This window comes from Lichenostomus cassidix, chromosome 1 (genome assembly GCF_008360975.1).
Source record: "Lichenostomus cassidix isolate B80296 chromosome 1, HeHo_3.0, whole genome shotgun sequence".
Classification (NCBI taxonomy): Eukaryota; Metazoa; Chordata; class Aves; order Passeriformes; family Meliphagidae; genus Lichenostomus; species Lichenostomus cassidix.
This window is the reverse complement of record NC_139479.1, coordinates 45,476,173-45,498,544: the sequence shown is the minus strand read 5'-3', so window position 1 is coordinate 45,498,544 and position 22,372 is coordinate 45,476,173. Positions and strand designations below refer to the sequence as shown.

The following is a 22,372-nucleotide window of genomic DNA, read 5'->3' as shown; positions in this document are numbered from 1 at the left end:
GATGCTTCTGGATTTGTGGTGAACTGCTTTTTAAATTGTTTTTACCCAGACTTCCAGATTTCATCAAGAATTAAATTCTTTCTTTCTTTTTCTTTTTCTCTTTTTCTCTTTTTCTCTTTTTCTCTTTTTCTCTTTTTCTCTTTTTCTCTTTCTTTCTTTCTTTCTTTCTTTCTTTCTTTCTTTCTTTCTTTCTTTCTTTCTTTCTTTCTTTCTTTCTTTCTTTCTTTTTCTTTCTTTCATATTTGATATTTTCTTCATGTTCAGTAGCCATCACAGACAAGCAAATTTGAAAAGAATAAAGGAAATCAGACGATAGTCTGCTTCTTTCACTCGTCAGGATTTAGGCCCAGATCCAACCACATGGGAATACTAATTTTTTTTTTTCCTGTTAATGCAAAGATTAATACCACTTAATAAATTATTTACTTAATTAAATCATTGGCTGCCTACAGTTCTGGATATACTGCACTATGTAGTTTGTGCACTGCATGCCTTCAATCTCTTCTCAAAAGTTATTTTAGGAAAACCATCCCCCTACATAGCTGACAAAAATTTTATACTACTGAAATGGCTTAAAAATTAAAACAATTACGTATGTTTTTACGTAGATTAGTAGATTTTTGCAGTGATTTTGGTTTTTCTATAGCTTCCATGTGATCTCCCAACTTTTTTAACTGAAGGCATTTGCTGTAACTGTCCCGCAAGCAAAGAAAATGACCAACCAAGACTCATTACCAGAGTGGAGCACAATAATTCTTCCCATTTTTCCAGATACAAAATGTAGAATATACAGAAAAATCTCCTTCATTCATAAATAATACTTTCGGTTTGTTTCCATTCATTTTTCATACAAGTGCATTAATTTTACTTAAAGATGTTTCATAAGATAGCTGTCTTCTACTTCAAACTTAGGACAAGGAAATGTCAAAAATTCTTTCAGTTGATCCTTCTATAACAATGGTAGCACATCTTTTAATAAATTAATTATTACCCTAAAGACACTTAAAATGGGTACCACTTATACAGTTCTATCTTCTTTACACAGTCTTCTTGTGTGCCTGAGTTATACTATATTATTCACATGACAGAAAAGGAACTTTTTGCCATTTCTGCTTTCTAAATTATTGCTTTTGTACATGAGCACTTTAAACATTTCAGAATGGTTGTCCTCTTGGGTGTATTCTAACTTTTTTTTTTTGGCATGGAAAATGCAGGATTTTTTTTACCTCTGTTGTTTCTATGAAGTCATCAGTGTAACCAAGACAGCATATTAAATTATCGATTTATAGTTCAATGAGTATCATCAATTATAAAACCAAGTTTACCTTTGAACAGACAGTGAAGAGTCATCATGTTAAAAATAACATTACTTTCAGTTTGTGCTATTTTAGTGAAAGCACTACATTGTCTCCTAGAAACAAAGCTGAAAACACTGGAATATCTTGCAACATTTTGTTGATTTCAATAACAATGTATATTTGCAAAAGCAATAACTTCCATGTGATTTTTTTGTTTTGCTTTCTGCTCCCTAGAAATTTGAAACAAACTTTTAAAAGGATCATTCCTCAAGTTTTTTTTGGGTTTTTTTCTTGACATTTTTACTTCTATTCAAGGTAATTTTTTGAAAATGCTGACTGCTTCAACATTGTGACAGAATGCATACACATTTACAGTGCCTTTTTTATTCCTCTGGTCAATGACTCTTTCTTATAGTTCATCTGCATGGATCATAAGAAGTGTTACTAAAGACTTCTACTGATTTTGATCAGGCATTTAAATATATTAAAAATAAAATAACTCCTTTGGATAATTTTTTTCTCACTCATTTTTGTATAAGAATTACCAGCTTCCCCCTGTTGAAGTAAATACTAAAGTACCTTCTGAATTTCTGAAGCACTTTGTCTATCATACAGAATAAAATTTAATATGATGGGTTGATTGAGACACATTTCATGTTGCAATTCAAAATTTACTCACTTCCCACATAATTCTGCACCCTCTTCCCATTGTAAATACAAGATTTCATTATATCCTTAGTATATTTTAGGATAAGGCTCATAGTCTTCACTCTTTTATGGGTGTGCTATAGAGCTTCATAATAATTCTTTCATTTTTTGTAGTTCATGAACCATTTACTCTTGTTCAAGTAAGATTAAGATACAGCAAATTTCAGAAACAGAAAAAAAAAGGGGAACTTTAAGAGAGGACTCCAAGGTCCCCCTACTTTAATCTTTCACTGTATAGACTGAGTATCACATATCCATTTCTCCATCAAACTTTCGTCTCTGTCAAACTTCCATCTCTAACAGCAGTTTTCAAGGTTTCTTTTTGCTTAGATATGTACCACTGTCACCAAATAGAAACTATTTTGTACCTGAAGCATCAAATTTACATCACATGTATGGACAAAGTAAAACATACTTTGAGGCCCATGTTTGCCTTCAAATTAAGCAGTAGCAGCCCCATCTCCTGATTCTTTTGTGAATTAGATTAGGAAATAGTGGATCCCTTTCTCATGACAACTTTTATCCTTGTATTATAGAAAGACTAAAGAATCCATTCTTTATGAACATAATTTGGACTATGACCAAGTCAATTCTTAGTCTGGGCAAATTACACAGACTGAATTACATCTGCCTTTCAATAGAAAATATGTTTCCCAAATCCTATAGCAGGCATTCTTATAAATACTTTCCATTGATACATTCTTTAATAGCCTTTTGGTCAGTGGTCTGTTGACTTTGGTTTTGTTTGTTTGGGAGATTTTTGCTTGGTTTTGGTTTTGGTATTTTACTTTCAGAATATTTAGTATTCATCCAGTTAAATATAAATATAAAATAGTTTTTATCAGAATGACTGTAATTTTTTTTGCCACATAAGTTTATGATTTTCTTATGTCTAGTGTATTGAATTATAAATGCCTTTCTTATTCCCTCTTACCTAGGATCTCTACCAACATTACTACTTCACTTCCTCTTAACATGTATTAAGACATTGATGATTATTGACCTTACTTCTGCTGCCCACAGAATCTTTTCCACAATGATATTTTTTGCTACCCTTATTTATAATTTAAGTTACACCTACTGAAAAAATATTGAATTATGAAATCACAGAAAAAAACCCGTTTGAAGGGGTCTTCTGAAAGTAGTCCTGTCTTTGAACCTCCTGCTCAAAACCCAGGTAACTTTAAGATTAGATCAGATTACTCAAAGTCTTATCTAGCTGTGCATTGGACACCTCTAAAGATGAAAATTCTACAGTACCTCTAGATAAACCCTTCAAGTGCTTAACCTTTCTTATTGTGTTTTTTGGTTTTTGTTTTTTTTTTTTTTTACTTTGTTGCCCTAACCCTTTTATTTTATCAGAATTTCCCTTTGTACACCTTGTGGTTTCTGTCCCTCATTCTTCCTCTGTGCACTCCCAAAAGGAGTCCAACACTCTTTTCTGTACTCTCTGAGCAGTACCAGACTATGATAAAATCACCCTTTAATTATCTCTTCCTCAAGATGATCAGCCACCCTTCATGTCATGTGCTCTTTAGAGGCTGTCCTCCAAAACCACCACAGAGGCTCTTCACTGCTCTCTCCAATTTGTCATTATCTTTGAGGCTTTGTACATGACACAAAACAAAAATGCATTTTCTTCTGCTTTGTTTGGTTTTGTATTTTTGTTTGCAGTTTAGATTCAGTTTACACATTTAATTCATCTTTACTTAAAAACATCTTTGCATGTTTCTCAGTCTTTCTTGTCACCACTTTTTACAGAATAGCACTGTTCTAAACATGCAAGCTTGATCAGTCATATCATAAAATCATGGTTTGTTGAGGAAAGAAACTTTAAAGATCATCTAGTCCAACCCTCTCTGCCTTGGGCAGGGACACCTTCTACCAGACCAGGTTGCTCAAAGCCCCATCCAACCTGACAGTGAACAACTCCAGTGATGGGGCATCCACAGCTTCTCTGGGCAATCTGTTTCACTGTCTCACCACACTCTTTCAGTAAAACCTTTCTTCTGTGTAACCAATGAGAATCTAATTTCTCTCAGTTTTAATTCCCTTGTCTTGTCACTGTTGACCTTGGTAAAAAATTATTTCTCAGATTTTCTTATAAACTCTCTCCCAGTATTGTAAGACCACAGTAAAGCGTCCCTGGACACTTCTCCAGGCTAAAAACTACAACTCTCTCAGTCTTTCTTCCTAGGAAAGGTGCTCCAGCCCCCTGGTAATATTCATGGCCCTCCTCTCAAACTGCTTTAACAGGTCCATATATTTTTTGTACTGGGGGCCCTGAACTGGATGAAGTTCTTAGGCTGGAGTCTCATCAGGAGAAGAGGAGAAGAATAATCTGGAGAAGAGGAGGAGAATAATCTCTCCTCAAATTGCTGGCCACACTTCTGATGCAGCCCTGGATAGGATTGCCAGTGCTTCTGGGAATGGAAAGATGTTGTGCAACAGTTATTATTTGGAAAAAAAAAAAAAAAAGAAAAAAAAAAGGGAGGGGTGGCTAATAAATAACTTATATTTATTAAAGAAATTTTTAATGACAGATCTTCATTCCAAATTAAGTATGATGGGCTGACTCAATGGTTTAAAGCAAAAACTGTTTGGGGAAAAAAAAGGGAATTAAGCCCAATAAAAAACCCACTGTGGACTCAAATCTGGAAACTCTTTTCTGATTCTTCAAATTCTACTTTCCTAGATTCTAAGCTTTAACAACAATGTCTTCCAAACTAGGAATTATGTCAATATGTGAAAGAGAAGTTTGAGGTTTTACAATCCTTTAGTTGGAAACTGTTTGGCATTTTGGTTTTTCTTGTAGTTTAACTGAAACTTGGTCTAATTCCTCAGCCGGAGATATCAGGTAACAGATAAGCAGCAGAACCATCAGAGTCTTTCCAATTTCTTCTCTGACAACTGCATTTCAGGAAGGCAAATAGCAAGCACATGTAAGTCTTGAAAGAACTCTTCTAGCCACTTATATTTTTAATGGGGATCTGGATGTAGTTGTACTGCTGCCTTACCTGAAATAGTCTCTGAGCAGTAACTGGGAAAGTCTCAGACTGCTCTCTCTTGGCTTCTATCTCTGCAGTTATCTCTGAACAGTTTTGCCTGTATGTATATCTCAGCCCCCTCTATGACCTCAGGAGATAAAGTAATATTCTAAGAGGTATAAAGAAAACAGTGGCTTTTAACATCTCTGTATGAGTCCTAATGCAATGTTTTTATTTTTTCTTCATCCTCATTGATCCTTCTACCCTTCCTGCTTCCAGACAGAAGCCACCACTAACACAAGTCTTTCTTCTCAGGTGTTATGGGCCCCTTACTGGCTCTAACCTCCTTCAAGGGTGCATTTCTCACCCTCTCACCTCATCAACTCCTGGCTGCCTCTGGGGGCCCTGTGGGAGTGGTGAGATTTTCTCACCAGCCCCGTGAAACAAAAAGTTATTGTTCCCCCACCCCGGAGTCTCTCAGGATACTGTCCCTGAGTAAGCAGCAGGTCCATCTGGGTGACATGGGGGCTGGGGAAACCAGCTGCAGCCATCTCCAGCCAGCTCCAACTGGCCAAGACTGCCCCAGCTACCCAAGAGAGGCTTGTTCTGCCCCTGCCGGGGCAGTTCTGCTGCTAGGGATTACCAGGGACAGGGGACAGTATAAAATAAATCCACGCATATCTGTTTTCATGCAATATGCTTCAAGGTAGAAGAACAATTTTCATGCCATAGTGTCTTAATTAGGAACTACACACAGGATGAACTGCTGAAGCCTGGATCAGCTCAAGGACTTGTCAGTTTAAGATTTTTAAGCACCTCTAGCAGAAAGACAGTGATGCTGTTATTTCAGAGAGCATTACACGTGGCATGTTGTAATCCCACATGAGACTTGCCAAAAGCTTATCACTTTTTCTGTTAAAAAATGTTAGGTGTAATATCTCCCTTGTGCAAAGTGTCTAGGCATGGTACTGAGTGCACAAGAGTGGGTTATACCCCTATATTAAAGGGCACTATTTATTTCAGGATGTTAAACAGAACAAGAGCTTACAGCTTGCTTTCTGCTTAATTTTGTGGAGCAAAAGAAAGAAAGCATTTGGAACCTCAAGGAGGGCAATGTTTTTATTTTTGAAATACTGATCCTGAGTTTCCCAAGATGGGGGAAATGCATAAATAGTAAGTTTCTTTCCAAATTATGGACTTATTTTCCTTCAGTTCTGCCTTTAAGAAATCATAAGCCTTTAAGGTTATATGCTGTAACAAAATTTTCATTTAAAAAAACCTGTAATTGAAGCAAATTACATCATTAGTCTACATTCATCAGCATAATATTTGACAATGAAATAATTATTTTTATGTGGAGGTTCTAAGTAATGTTATTGACTTAATTATGTCAAAACATCCTTGTGAGTAGTATTTTAGAAAACAAAGTAAATCAGTTTTACAAAAAGCCATGTTTTAATGACATCAGAAAATGAGCTTTGAATGCAACATCTGAGGCTTCAGAAGCTGCAATTTGTATTAACACTAATAGCTCTAGAGCAGGTAGAAAGGCACCAACAGAACATTAAATATTCAAAAGTGTTGCTACATTTTTGAGAGAAAAGAAGATTTTGCTCTAGTGGTTGTTATATGCTTTGTTTCTGGATCTTAAACCATTCAGTGTACTTGCATATTTGCCTTTTATTTTTGTTTCATTATATTTTCTTTGTATGGAAAAATAAATATTTCAAAATAAACATTCTATGGCTGAATCCTTAACAATTATAGAGCATATACATTTTCATCGTTATGTACTCCACTAAAGTGAAATGTGAAGATGTTTTAATTTAAGTAAAAAGCAATCAAAGTATTTTTGATAATTTTGTTATTTTTTATTTCCAAGGATCTTTTTGGACACTTTTACTCAAGGAAGATAGTAAACTAAGTGGAACCCCTCTGTAGCTGACATCCAGAACCTGAAAACTTTCTCTTGACAAGACCTTTGTAGTGCTTACAGTGATATATGGAGAACACTCTTAAAACACAACTGCAGATAAAGGTAAGGAGGGCAGAATATTACTGACATGGTATTGCTAGCAATCTACTAAAGAAATATGTTGAAAGGAAATTAGAATAAGGTGGGTGGTTCAGTTTGCTCCTCATCTTGAAAAACAAAAATCTCAAATAAAATAGCCACACTAGTTAGTTTTGGAGAAAAAGGACCTCACTGGAAGTCCAACAGGCTTTCTACTGAAACCAAATTGCTGTACAGCAAAATCCAGAGACAAAAGAAATAGATAAAAGGCATGATCTAGTAGTTATGTTATTCCACTTCAGTGGGAGAGGAATACTTTGACTTCTCCGGCCAATTTCCTAAGGTTAATTTTGTGGATTTTTTAATTTTTAATTTTTATTTTAATGCAGTTATTGCTTTATGTAAAATCCATTAATATTCCGAACAATGTGATACTAGTATCTGAAACAGTTTTTGTTGCTTGTTGTAACACAGTGATTCCAGTGCCTACAAGCTCAAGAATCCTCCCAAGGCGTAAAAGCTGTGTAGGTTAATATCCTGCTGTTTTCATACTGAAACTGAATATCTTGGTGAAATAGAGAACAGAATTTTTGCACAATTTTTTTTTTTTTTTTTTAGTTGATGGATTTAGAGTTCACCTACTGCTGGAGCAACTATGCAGTTATTGACCAAATTAAAATCCAGGATGCTCCCACCAGTTGGTGGTACAGAGGAACTAATATTGATGTATCAAGGAATTTTAGCAACAAAATTTTCTTTTTTTCTTTTAAATAAAAAGACAAAAATGAAACAAAAAAAAGGCAAAAGATAATATCTTTCCTCTTCCCCTGCTGTCAGGAATATTTAATTTATTAATATTTCATAAATATTTAAATCAGCTGACAGGAAAATTAGTTTAAAAGATGAAATTGCATGTAGGTAAATTATGTGTGTACAGTCATAATTTACCAGAATTTTATTAGAATTAGTTTTATATTATGAGAAATATGATATGTTATGAGAAATGGAATGTTACCTAAATGTTCTGCAATTGGTCTAGAAATTCAACACTGATCTAGCTACTAAAAAGTAGTTGAAATCTGTTACAATGTGCACCATATTATATGAAGCTCAGGACAGTAATTATTGATGAATATGTATGTAAAAAGACCTCAGCTCTATGGTTCATTTAAAAAAAAAACAAAAAAACACCTAGACCAACCAACCAAAACTTGCAAAACCCACAAACACCAAGCAAACAAACAGAAACCCACCAAACCAAAAGGTGGTCAGGAATCACTATTTCTTCTTCATAAAATCTTACTAAAAGATCAAGATTTCAAAAGAATGAAAAAGAAGAAAAGACCTTTAGATTTACAAGGAGACATCTAATAGACAACTGAGAAGCACTACTTGAATTAACCATATGGTGCATATTTGGAGTAGGAGGGTCTCTAGAAAAATCACTGCTATTCATTGTTTTTGTCAAAAGGTTTGACGAGTACAGGAGAAATGTTAGAGGCTTTTGAAGAAGGATCTTAAGATGGAAAAATCAAACTTTGCTCTCAAGTGAATCTTTTCCTGTGAACAAAACCATTGGGTCTACATGGCAAAGTTTTAGTAGCAGGTGCTGCAAAGGTGGCCTATGTGTGGAGATGTGGTGGGCTTCCCTGTGTCAGCAAGACCGAGTTCCAGCTGGCTCTGCAATGGACCCACTGCAGAAACCTGGGGGCACCTCTGTGTCAACATGTTCAAGAAAGGACAAGAAATGCTGGACGGGCAGAAAAGAAAGGAAGAGGGAATACCAAGGGAAGAAGGTAAGGCAGAGGAGGAGGAGAAGATTAGAGAGGAGGATGAGGAAGGCAGGACCCAGGCTTGAGTAGCTGGATATTTCCTGAGGGAACTGTATTCTGTGGGAGAACACACTCCAGAGCAGATTTCTTTTTCCCCAGAAAGGACTGACTATAAGCCATGGCAAAGCACACACCAGGTCAAAGGAAAACTGAGAAGGAGGGAGTGGCAAAGAGGAGACACCAACACTTATTTCTCCCTAAACCCTACCCTGCTGGAGGGAGTCTGGAGTGAATGAGTGAAATTAAGTTTGGCAGAGTGGGAAAGAAATGTCTTGTTTTAATGTTTGTCTTGCTTTGTCTCCTTGCTTTCTCCCTACTGTTATTTAAAAATAACAATAAAATAAATAAATTTCCCCCAGTATTTGATAAACAGTCTCCAGTCTTTATTTTGACCCAGAAGATTTTCAGTTCTATTTTCTGTCCCACTCTCCATAAAGGAGGAAGTGAATGAGTGGCTGGGTTGGTGTTTGGCTGTTTGCCAAGGGTAACCCACCAAAACAATAAAAATACTCTGCTAAAATAATCTTACAAGACAGGCTTAAACTTCTGCAGAATCAGTCACCACTGAAATAAACACTGTTTAACCAAAAGGTGGAAGTATTTGTCTCAGAATTATTAAGAATAATACAATGTTTTACATTTTCCCTTGTGATGACTCTGATATATAACCCAAGTTCTGGAAACAGCAGAATTGAAAATACTTACAGTGAATTATCATTTGTGACTGGCTTATTTCCAAAGAATGCATTACCACTGAAGTGATTTACCAATGTCTTTCACTACATGTTAGAACTACCTATCATTCACTTTAGCATTTGAAGCTGAAGATAGTCGTCACTACCTCCTTCATCTAGGTACAAACACACTCACAAACACACGTGGCTGTAGCCTCCTTCTCTTGTTGCTTGACTGTATTGTTCATTTTTGTTCAGTGACATACAAGATAACTGCACACGGGTTAAAAATGTAATAAATAATTAGGGTTCTGTCACACAGTTTTGGGTACCTCAGAGTCTAGAATGACAATCGTAGTCTTTGCATAAGCATTTGAATTTATCACCGGTATTTCTCTTAGTTTAGAGAAGGAGAGTGTAAATTCCCCTGTCTTATATTACAGGGTTTTCAGAAGTAAGATTGAACTTTACCAGTTAGAGGGATTTTGAATTCCACACTGCCACCACAACAAACACTCCCCACTACTCACTAAACACAAGAAAGGAGAGTTAATGCTTAGAAAGTGTTTTCTTTCCTGTGAAGGCACAAAAAACTATATTTAAGACTCTATCTCTACCTCACATAAATCTGTCCTCGTATTTCCAATAAAACTCCAAAGAGACACATGCAAGAGACTGAGAATTTCTCAGGATGTTAAGTATTTTAAATCTCTGTATCTGGAGATGAGGAGCACAATGTTAAGCCAATTCCCACTTCAGGTTTGCTGTTCAAGACCTGTTATTCCACTACTTGGCTAAATCCTTAGGTTTCACTCTGCTATAGAGAGGACTGGGAGTGATGATTTAGTGTGAATTCACTTTTCAAAATTGTTTCACAGAATAAAGACAAAATGTGCAGTATTTAAAATTTCGTAACTGTGAGAATGACTTTAATTCACACTCTATGCACACCAAAAGGAACAGTTTGAATTGTCAGTGGGTAAATATTGACTTTTATTACCATTATATTAATGACTTCAGTTAATGTGAAAGCAGTTATAACTCAGAAACATTTTATACATATCAATTCTCCATTTCTATAGTGTAAAAACAGATTAAATTGGCTAAATTCTATGTTGTTTCTTGAATAAAAAAGCTATCAAACTGGACCAAAAGGAAAATTATACACTTAACTGCTTATGAATAGATCACAGTTTGAGATGAAATTTGAAAGTGTCTGACATATTAGCCTATAGAATTTGAAAAAGCTACAGAGGCTGAAAACATTGCTATTCATTAAGTCCTATGGGTGAGTTCACATATTCACATATCCAGGTGTACTGTTTTCAATCCTGATAATTCACACTGGGTATTCTCAGCAGAAAATTTTTTAAGAAGTTAAATACCACCATCAACACCACCATCAACACCACCATAAGTAGTTAAATGATAGGATACTGCTAAAAAATAACTTAGAATTAAATATTTACCTGGAAATGTTAAAGCATTTACACATCTGTCACAGTGTTTTAAAAAAGGTAAGATAGTCTGGTTTGAAGCTTTAAATAGTGTCAGCTATATTCAAGAACAACTCTGTGAGAGGAGTAATGAGAAAAAGGCATCTGAGGATAACAAAGAACTGTATTTGAAGCTAAAACTGTCAAGTCTAAGTGCTTATATATTCATATTTAGACATCAGATATGAAGAACCACATCTTTATACTGTTCATCAACCAGAAGCTTCCATGCAGATAATGAAAAGAAAAGGCCACACTTTCAGAATGTATCATACAAAGCAAATCTTCTTGAGATCTCATAGGAATTTTTAATGTAGAGACAGTTGATTTTTTTCTTTTAAAGTAGGTGCTTGTCTATTTTGCCTTTTACTAAACATTACTGAGTGGAGAAAATGAGATAGACATACCCTTGTATATTATGATGATTTAGGAGACCTGCCTCATCTTTTTGTGTCCAGAGAATTTCCTGAATCAATGGCATACAAAGCCCTGCTTTCTCTCTGGCACAAGGCATAAGTAGCCCAGCCCAGACTCAGTAAGTGAGGTAAGGAGAGCAATCTAGTGTGTCAATGAAGCATCATGCATGATGTTGGGATGGGCAATTGCATGTTATGAGTCCCTATCAGCTCCTCTCTGCCTCACCCTCTTCCTCACAATTTTCTCCTGCTCCAGCAGCCTGTTCTTCCACAGACTGAAGCCCACTGTAGACCCATCAGGAACTGTCTGTCCCTGGCACTGGGCAGCTCCATCCAACCTCTTCTTACAAAGGCCACCCCTGCAGCAGCCCTGCTACCAAAACTTTGTCATATACACCAAATATAGTGACAAAGAGCGGGGAGAACCCATCTCAATACCTAGATAAGGACCACTTATGTTCTTCTTTCTGATTTTTTTTTTAACAGAAATTCAAAGTGTCATTCTCATTCTGATATCAGAAAGAACAGTTTTCAACAAGTTTCATAAAGAACACATATATGTACAAATGCGTGTTATGGAAACAGTCCTAATTTGTCCAAAGGTAGACCAGGTCCTTTCTGGCAATGTAACAGCTTACATGAAGAGAAAGACAAAACATCTTATTGCCTTCAAGAAAGCATTTTTCACTTATTCTGCATCTGTTCCAGAGGTCTACACTATATGAATTTCATCCTCTGGATGGGAAATGAAAAATAAGCACATATAAATGATCGTACATCTGACTTTTTTACCTGTCAATCTTAGAATGTCATCAAAGACTTTACAATGGAAATACACATCTCACTCCTCTCTCCGCAAAAGATATATGACTTGTTCACATTTAAATATCTAATCTTGATGCCTAAAGGAAGACAGATTCTGTGTTTTGTTCTACGGATAAACTCTACAAGTAACAAAACAAAACAACTCAGTTTTTATGGAGTGTTATCATAAAGAAGGTTTTAGTTATCCAAAAGCATCCACTTGTGCTTTTGCCAGTCTCTCCATTACTGTGAAGAGATATACAGAAGACATATAATACTTAGGGACAGAACAGACTTCAGCTTGTAAAGAAGTCACAAGCCACACAAAAAAAGAGACCTATCTTAATCCAGTGATGGTTTTAGTCCCTAGATGACAGCTTCACTGAAAATGTATTTGTAATAATTTTCTCTTTTCGTAACAAAACCAGATACTTGGAAACCCATAAATACATCTAAATACATCAAAGGACAAGAAAGATGTTTTCCTACTGAGCTGAGGTTTTACACTGTGACTCCAACAAGGAGTTTCATGGAAGAATGAGATAAAAGAATTTGCTTTTCTTCACAGTGTCTAGCTACTTCAGCATGTAAGTTCTATAATTAAATCAATGAAGGGGATAAGGTAAGAAAGTGAGGTTAAATGTAGAAGAATACTAATGTAACTCTTTTCCACATTATGAGGAACTTGCTTTACTTGAATGAAAAAACTACTTTATACATGAAAATAAAACACCTCTGTTATGAGAATTTTGAGCTGTTTATATAAAGAACACCAAGCTGAGTGATGCAGCTGATGCACTTGATGGAGGGAATGCCTTCCAGAGGGACTTTGACAAGCTTGAGGATTGGGTCCAGGTGAACCTCATGAAGTTAACAAGGCCATATGCAAAGTCTTGCATCTGGATCAGGGAAACTCTCAGTATAATGAGGATGAATATTTTGAGAACAGCCCTGTGGGCATGGACTGATGATACCTATGGCTGAAAAAATGGATAGAAGCCAGTAATGTATGTTCGCAGCCCAGAGAGTCAATCTTATCCAGGTCTGCATCAACACAAGGGTGGGCAGCAGATTGAGGGGGGTTATTCTTCCCCTCTACTCTGTTCTCATGAGACCTCCACATGGAGTGCTGTGTCCAGCTATGGAATACCAAGTATAAGGAAGACATGGACATGTTAGAAGACATCCAGAGGACAGCAATGGAATTCATCTGAGGTATAGAACACCTATGCTATGAAGACAGGCTGAGAGAGTTGAGGTTGTTCATCTTGTAAAACACAAGACTCAGGGGAGACCTTTAAGTTCTTAAAGTGATCTTATAAGAAAGATGGAGAGGAACTTTTTACCAGGGTCTGTAGGGACAGAACAAGGGGTAATGGATTTAAATTAAAAGAGGATAGATTTAGACTGGATATGAAGAAGAATATTTTTTTTGTTATGAGCTTGGTGAGACACCAGAACAGGTTGCCCAGATAAGCTGTGGGCATCCAATTCTTGCAAGTGTTCAAGGCCAGGCTGAAAAGGGTTTTGAGCACCCTAATCTAGTGGAAGGTGTCCCTACCCATGTAATGTGGTTTGGATTGGATGTTCCTTAAAGATCTATTCTGAATCAAATCATACTATGATTGTAGAATTATAACTTTTCCCTAATCTAATCCTTTGCTACCAAGGATAAGTCTTCCTTGCTCCAGACTTTTCTCTCTGGTTTCCAGGGCCTGGGATTCCAGAAAAGAAAAAAAGAATAATAAATTGGTATAAATATGATACAAGAGATTTTAAGACAAAAGTGACATCAAAAAAGGAAGAAAAGACAGAGGAAGGACAAATGAAACTAAATGTACTAAAAGAAAAAGAAGGAGGTAAGATGAATTTCAGTTATTTTGCTAGTCAAATGCCCTTACAACCGGTGTTTCAAACCTGTTTTGCAATCTTTAAAAGATATATAGTTTTATTTTTGTGTAAGATTTGCTTTCCCTTCTCCACAGCCAGCTACTTGTATGTGATGATTTTCTGGGCTGAAAAACATTCCAGGTTCTATTTAAAAAGATTTGACAATTGAATTTGTGCAGATCAGGTATGTATTTATCTAATACTACAAGGAATAACTTCACATTTTGGGAAAGTAAGAATCACAGAACCACAGAATCATTTAGATTGAAAAAGACCTCTGAGATCGAGTCCAGCCCTTGACTGAACACCACCTTGTCAACTAAACCACAGTGCTGAGTCACATCTAGTCTTTTCCCAAACTCTTCCAGGTATAGTAACTCCACCAGCTCGCAGGACAGTCCATTCCCATGTTTAACAATCCCTTCCACAAAGGAATCCCTCCTGATGTCTAATCTGGATCTCCCCTGGCACAGCTCATCACTATGTCTTCTTGTTCTGTCGCTGGTTGCTGGGGAGGAGACTGATCCCGTCCTTGCTACAACCTCCTTCCAGGAGAGAGGTTACCCCTGAGCCTCCTCTTCTCCAGGCTAAACAACCCCAGCTCCTTCCGCTGCTCTTCGTAAGACTTGTGCTCTAGAGCCTTCACCAGCCTTTTTGCCCATCTCTGGCAAATGACTTATTACAGGTTTCTTTGGCACCTAGATCTCCAAGACCAGTGCTGTTTCACTGTGGAAGCTACATATAATTTGCTGTTATGAGATAATATTTAAATGCACAATAGGAGTACACTTCAGAATGTGAAAAAAATATTAGGAAATGGATAAAGATTGGTTAACTCAAACATTATTTGCAATACTTGAACCAAACATTTACTTTAGAACTCTAGCTGACACAGTTTAAGCTGTAGGCATCAGTATCTGAATTATGTACTACATTTAGAAATCTTTAGAGAACCCACAGAGTTTGAACAAATTTTTTATTGAAAGCCAAGCAAAAAGACTGCAGCAAGCTGAAAAAAAAGAAAAATGAAGAGCGTTAAAAGATACACTTTCTTTGTCTTGAGTGACTACAGCTGTAACAGAATAAAGATGTTGACCTTTGCCTTGCATTTCCCACATCTATTTTTGAGTTTGATTAAAGCATGAAAACAGAACATTGCAGATTAATAATAGAAGGTTGGTTTAGTTTTATTTCAGTTTAATATCTATAAACAAATAGACATGAATATATAATAAGTACATATATATATTTAACTAAGAAAGGAAAGGAAAATGAAAAGAAGAGAAAGAAAAATATAGTTGAAGGTAAAAATAGCGGGGGGGGAAGTAGTCTAAGAGTTTAATTCCCTGTTCTCTTTCACTTCTTTTGTATAATGAAGAGGTGAACCATTAGGCAGTATCAGGCATATAAGAACATCTGCTGACCATTGTCACATGTTAGGTTCTTTCACTTCTCTGGCACTGGTCTCCCAGTCCTGCACTCACCCAGATCTGAACCCAAACATTTTAGCAGAAGGCAGAAGAAAATGACAGCCATGCACAAAAATTTAAGAAATGTGTGTTCTAGAGGATCAACTTAATTAGTTTGAGTTTTCAAGGTTAATAATGCCCTTTCTTCCCATGAAGGCATTGTACTCCATACACCTGAGGTAATTCTGATTTTAATAGCATGGAATGAAGACACTGAACAGTTATGAAGAGACAAGTAAATCAGTAACTTTCAGTGACCTTGTTTTTCAATGCTTGTATGCATTTCAGCTGAGGAAAAAGCAATCATTTCCCTACTGTGCCTGAAAAGGGAACATGCTGTGTAGTTTTTCAAGAAGAAAGTGAATAATACTTAATATGAAAGCGGTCAAATGCTGGAAGAGGTTGCCCAGAGAAATTGTGGGATGTTTATATGTGGAAATACTCAAAATCTTACTGCATACAGCTCTAAGCAATCAGCTTTAACTGCTCTGCACAGATGGAACTAAATGACCTCTGGAGGTTACATCTGAACTTCATGATTCTGCAATTCTGTGAACAATTTGTATACCTGTAACGTTCCCTTATGACAGGATAAAGATGACCTAAAGTTATCCAAGCATTCCCTGGATAGTTCTGGTGTTAGATCTTGCTGTATTATACATCTTCAAAACTTACAGCTCAGTCCTAATTTTGGCCCATTTTAATGTTTGTCGCTTTTTTGTTGGCTGTTGTTGTTATTGTTGCTCTGTTTTGTTATTGTCATGACAAAGATTCTGAGTTATATGACAAGCTACTGAAAAATGAAGGTATATTGCCTATAACATATGCTTTGAAAGACATACCCTTGTAGAAAGAGTTCAGCTTTTAAAATTAGGACACCTGAACCATTAATAACCCAGAAACGTCTGGGTTTGATGATTATAAATTTTTCTTAGCATCATGTAAAACATGTGGCTTGTCTTGATTTGAACTGATTGTTTTTCATTGTCAGATCACACAGATAGGAGGTGCAATCTTCTGTAATAATTATGCCACTTTGAAATATTACCACTTCTTCTGAAATCCACAATATTTTATTCTTAAAACCATCACAGATAACTAGGATGAAATTCTACACAGAATAATATAATTCAAATTATTATATCCCCCAGATTTGGGCGGCATGATGCCTATAAACTTAGCTTTCACGAAAAAAATCAACTATAACTGTCAGTTTTTTTTACAAACCAAGGTAATTGCAATTTCTCTCCTTGCAGAAAGGTTTGAGAAGTGATTCTCAAAGGCAGTAAGGGCAGCTGAATGCCTTCTTTCCTGGAAATGTTAATGGGAAATAGGCCATGAAGTGGTACAAGTACAGACTGGATAAACAGCAAAAAGTATTAAAATATATGACACTGGTCATACTTTGTAAACTACTATCTTCAGAGTATAAAAACTAAATGTGCATGCAATGTGGATTTAAAAATATGAATTAAAAAATAAAGCATTTATTTAACAGTAAAAAAGCTGTTTTTCTACATTTCTGTTTGAATTCTACTGAGCTTCAGCTGTTGGGTCCAGCTCAGTAGTAACTGTATTTATCTGACTATACTCAAACGTCTTTATATATCTATACCTAAGAGTCTTTATGTGAGCGAGGTGTCTGAGTCTAGACTATAGTCAATGGAAATCTGATCAGGACAGTCAGTGATGACTAGAGAACAGTTCAGCTCATCTCCAGTTGGATACCAGGGGTTTGATTCTTTTGCCCACACATAAGAAACTAATACTGTTTAAGATGCTGCAGAATATTCTGCTCACCAGCAGCCAGCACACATCTTCTGTAACTCTTGTGTGAGAATGAGAATTCATTCCACTTTGAAGGTCTCAGAGACCTAACCTGTGTCAGATGAACCTGGTTTAATACAGTTTTCTGCAGTTAGGTTTTTGTATCAAATACTTCAGTTTATCATATTAGGTGTGTTTTTACAGCAAGCTGACACGTAGCAAGACTTGAAGATATTCAAGTATGTAAATATATAACAAATTGGGACTGTGATTATGATCTCTCTAGAGACATAAGAGAAGGGAGTCTTTTGTTTTATAAAATCCTACTGTTGTTCCAAAATATTTTTAAAGCCTGGAAGCTTTTTGAATTAATTTTTTGTTTTAAAAAATTACTTCATATTTTTTCATACATTTAACTTTTTTTTTTTTTAATATAATTGCACTTTCCTAGAAATCACATGAATGTGCACACATCAGAAAGCACACAATGTTTTCAAAAATTATTTCGGGCAGTCCATTATAACACCTAGTATACAGTACTCTTATTTCTGATGGGAAATGTACTTGTCATTGTGGGATTAAAAGAATTATTATCTTCTTTTGGTATGGATTTGTACAGACTTTAGGAATTGAAGCATAAATATAATGCCTTGTTTATAATATTGTTTTTAAACTTTGCCTATCTAGGAAAAAGTAGTAATCGACTAATTTTGAGCAGATCTAAATAATTTGTATCTATAGCTTTCTACCTAGCAGCACAAATCACGAAAAACCCTGGAAACAATTCAAGCAATTGTGCTATCTGCCAAGATTGTGAAGTTAAGGAGAAGATGGTAGAGTGTTATCTTTACACACACTGGTCTACTAGTACTTCTGTACTGTGATGGTTTAACCCTGGCTGGACACCACATGTCCACTGAAGCGACTCTTTCACTCTCCTCCTCTAACGCAGAGGGGCAAGTGTTGCGGTTTAAAGGATGTACAGCAGACTTTACCCTAGAGCTTCTCTACCCAGCCCGGTTCAGCGCCTCAGTGCTCCAAACCCTCTGTCCCAGGGCTGGACACTGTGCTCTCACTAGCCAGGGAGCCATAAGGCTAGCTCTGGTTCGTCTGCTTCCACAACCGGCGGTGATAAAGGAGGCGAGGAGGGTCTATGCGTTGTGTCCATGGAAGATGTTTATTCGCATGGTGCAGCAGAGGCCAACGACCTCCCCGAGGCAGAGATGCCTCGAGGGCGAAGGCCTCACATGCTCAGCACATGTGGAGCATAGACACACGTGGAGCATAGACAGCAAGATGGCAGAGGGTAAGGGGTTTTATAGGGAAACAGAGGGGCAGGGACAGCACACAGGCCCAGTGACCTCTGGGCACAGGGGAGGTACAGGGGCGGAGTTAGGAGTACAGGAACCAATAGGGGAAACACGAGGGAGTGGCCAGGGCCACGTGGGGTTAGGGTACAGGAACCAATAGGGAAAACTGGGGGCATGGCTAGGACTATGTGGAGTAGGGAAGGCAGGACAATAGGTGACAAGTACAGTCGTTAAGAAAGGGGTGTGGGGAACTTGCAGCTATTATCACAATAGGCAAGTGGAGTGGAATAGCCTCTGCATTTACCAAAAGTGTCCCTATGGCTGAGAGATCAGTTCGGCCAGTACAGCTTGGTACTGTGCAGGCAGACCTTTCTCTCACCCGTGCCGGTGGAAGGCACACACACACACTCACCCAGGGAGCTTTGGATAGCTCATGTGTTTTACCAGAGACAAAGAATCCAGAGGGCTCAGTTGCTTGGACTTCCAAAGAATGGATTATTCCCAAAGGTGTCCAGCAGCAAAAGAGGATGAATGACCCTGAGTGACCATTGATATAGAGATACAGAGCCAATAGTCTGAGGGCACAGGGGCAGGGAGAAGGCAGGGGCTACAACAACCAGTGGGGAGAAGGGAAGGGCAGAGTGAGGGATCAGGTTAAGGCAAATCAGCATAGGAGGATTTACACAGTCTAGGGAGGGACCATTCAACACTCAGGGGGGAATTTCAAACCTCGGAGCTTTCTCTGCTGCCCTGGGACCCCTCAGCTCCCCAGCAGCCCCCAGGGTGGTCTCATGTACCACAACAATTCTCAGCTGGCAGGGACAAGGAACGGTAATGAAAACCTAATGGGTCAAGATAAAGGCAGAGAGTGATCACTCACCAGTTAACTTCATGGGCAAAACTGACTCAGCTTGGGGAAATTAGACTAATTTATTACCAATAAAATCAGAGTAGGATAATAAGAAATAAACCCCGAACCTTAAAACACCTTCTTCCCGCCTGTCCTTTCTTCCCAGTCTCCACTTTTATGCTGAATTCTCTACCTCCTCCCCCACAGCATTGCAAGGATAGGGTATGGGGGTTGCAGTTAGTTCTTTCTCAAGCACATGTGCATCAATGCTCACTGCGTCACTCTGCTCCTTTGTGGGTGTTCAGAGAACAGAATGGAATTGGAGGAGTTCTTGGACTATCTGAGGCTCATGCCTTTACCTCATTTGAAGCCTGTATTGAGCTACTGCTGGTTTGGTTAAGGAGTTGAGTGCATCCATCACAGACACCAAAGACATCTGAGACATCCACACTATATTGGCAGATATGTCAAGGATGTTGCCAAAATGAAACAAGATGCCTGTGTTAATGCATCTGAATCACATTTTTTGAGATGCCTCTCTCACTCAAGCAGCATTTATCTTTTACCAAGGCCTCTATTTTATTGCTTGTAAATATTCAGATTTTATTTTTGCCATCTATGCTTTCACTGGCTTCTATTCATGTCAGAGCAATAGCTGCACTAAAAAAGCACCCAGAATAATCCCAAGGACCTCTAGAACCAAGCCTTCAATAGCAATTATATAAGCTGAAAGAGCAGAAAAAAGAGGCAATATGATTTTTTTATGAATCCTGAAGAGTTGTCACAGAAAACATATAGCTAAGGACTAGTAGCAGATTATATGTATTAAGGAAAGAATCAGATTCTGGACATGGATATATTCTCCCTAAAATCTAACCGTCTATCACAATGCACGTTTTTCAACCAGTGTTTTCTCAAGTATTTTTACATTATATTTGGTTATCATCAGCTGTGGGTATAGAGGGTTTTTATTGTTATTTGTTCTTCTTTGCCAAAATATGTCCCTGGAATTATCTTACCATAACTTTCCTAATATTACCAACACTTTATTTTCACATTGCCATAGATTAGATGAGTTTTATTATCTTCTTAGCATACTCCTTATTTTTGTCTCTGACAAAACTTTTTTTTTCCAGGTCCAGTCACTTCTTCTAAACAGCCCTAGTCTGTCTCCTTTCAACTTTCTTGTATTAAGCTACAATTTTCTCTAGGTAATCTGAGAGACTCTGCTAGTGACAGCTATCTTTCCTTACTCAAGCCTGTTATAGTTTATGGGTGGGATTCATCTTGTCCAATGAAGATAGTTGAGAATTAGATTAATTCTTTCAGCTACGGATTAATGTGCAAAATCATGCTGACCTAGAGGAAAACTGAAGATCTCTTCTTAAAGACTTCCTAAAAAAGAGAGTTCTCTCCACCCTTTAGAAACAGTAGAACCTGTTATTCCCAGGCCTTCAGCTGACTCCATAGCAAATCACTTTGTTGATTTTATTCAGATTCGTATTTTCAGCTGTTTGACCAGCTATTTAAAATCATGAAGACCTATATTCAGTGTATGTATTTCAGATCTATTTATGTCTTTCAATACATTGACCTATTAATTGTTCATACAATACATACATATAGAAATTGCTTCTTTTATTGCAGGAATCACAGTCATTATTCCTTAAAAAAATATGATGATCTATTTAAAGTAATCTTTTTTTTCTTAATGCTTTGGGTTTTTTCCTATTACACATTGTAAAAGCTAGGCTTCCATACATTGCATAGAATTACTAGGTATTCTTCAGTTTTGAGCAAAAAATATTCATTGTATCCATTTGTCCCTCTACTGATATTATCCTTTACCTTACATAGTGAATTTAGAGTAGCAACCTTATCCCTTTTTTGCCTTTGTGTCACCAGACTAACCAAGCCTAGTGCTTCCAATCTCTTCTCATATAATAGACTTCCAATTTTCTGCATTATCACAGAAGCTCTCTCCATCTGTCAGTTTGAATTCATCTCCTTTCAATGTGAATGACCAGAGCACATATTTCAGAGGCTATCTCACCAGAATTTTGTATAATGGAACTAATATTGTCCTAACTCAGCTGACAAATCCTAAGACACCATTTGCATTTTTCACAGCTGTGGCATATCAGTACCTCATAGGACTGAATATGACACAGCTCCTTCAATACGCCTGAATTTCTGCCCTCAGGTTTTGTCAGTGATTTTTCTTACTAGTTTCCAGTTACAAAACACAAAATTTTGTACTATCAAATATTGCATTATTGTGTTATCTCTTTGCTGCTATAATTCACCCAATTTTTCTCCTGTGAGTATGAACAGACAATTTTTAAAAAATCAGATTAAAGTTATGAAGCTACCAGTCTGTCAGCTAGAACTGATTCATCAGTTACTCACCAGTTAGTGAAATGTACACATCTGTACAAGTAACTTTCTGCAACACAAAGAAGAATATCTTAGCCAAAATTGTCATCAAAAGTCAAAGAACTTATTTTATAGAACTGAAGAGCAAACACTGTTAGAAAAAGTTGTTTCCTGCTTTGTTTGTATTTTCTTTGACGACTCTGTTGTGAGTACTTTTACGTATTTAAGCAGTGCATATGTGGAATGAATCTTCATAATCTCTAGGATTCATAGTGATTTTTGCCTTTTCAGCATTGGTAAAATTCCTTGAGATAATCCTGAATCATATGTAAAATCAATACTTTCGCTTAAGAGTATTACTCACCAAACCCTTAAGAAACATTATTATTATTTCATTTGTCTTTCATCACATGTTTAATATCAATAATTTCTGTTGTTTTCTGCCTTTTAATTAGAACCTTGCTAATTTTGTGGCTCTAGT

At 36.8% G+C, this 22,372-nt stretch overlaps 2 long non-coding RNA genes across 2 annotated transcripts in view; one reads left to right on the top strand and one right to left on the bottom strand.

Annotated features, from left to right (window-relative positions):
* Window positions 1-22,372, top strand: part of LOC146444611 (uncharacterized) — a 44,101-nt gene that overhangs the window by 9,335 nt on the left and 12,394 nt on the right. Inside the window, exons 2-3 of the long non-coding RNA XR_014850002.1 lie at window positions 6,876-7,031; window positions 13,942-14,088. This is a non-coding gene — a long non-coding RNA (uncharacterized LOC146444611). The remainder of the gene's footprint in view (window positions 1-6,875; window positions 7,032-13,941; window positions 14,089-22,372) is intronic.
* LOC146444612 (uncharacterized) overlaps window positions 1-22,372 on the bottom strand; it is a 254,396-nt gene that overhangs the window by 223,481 nt on the left and 8,543 nt on the right. The gene's annotated exons all lie outside the window — the stretch shown is intronic.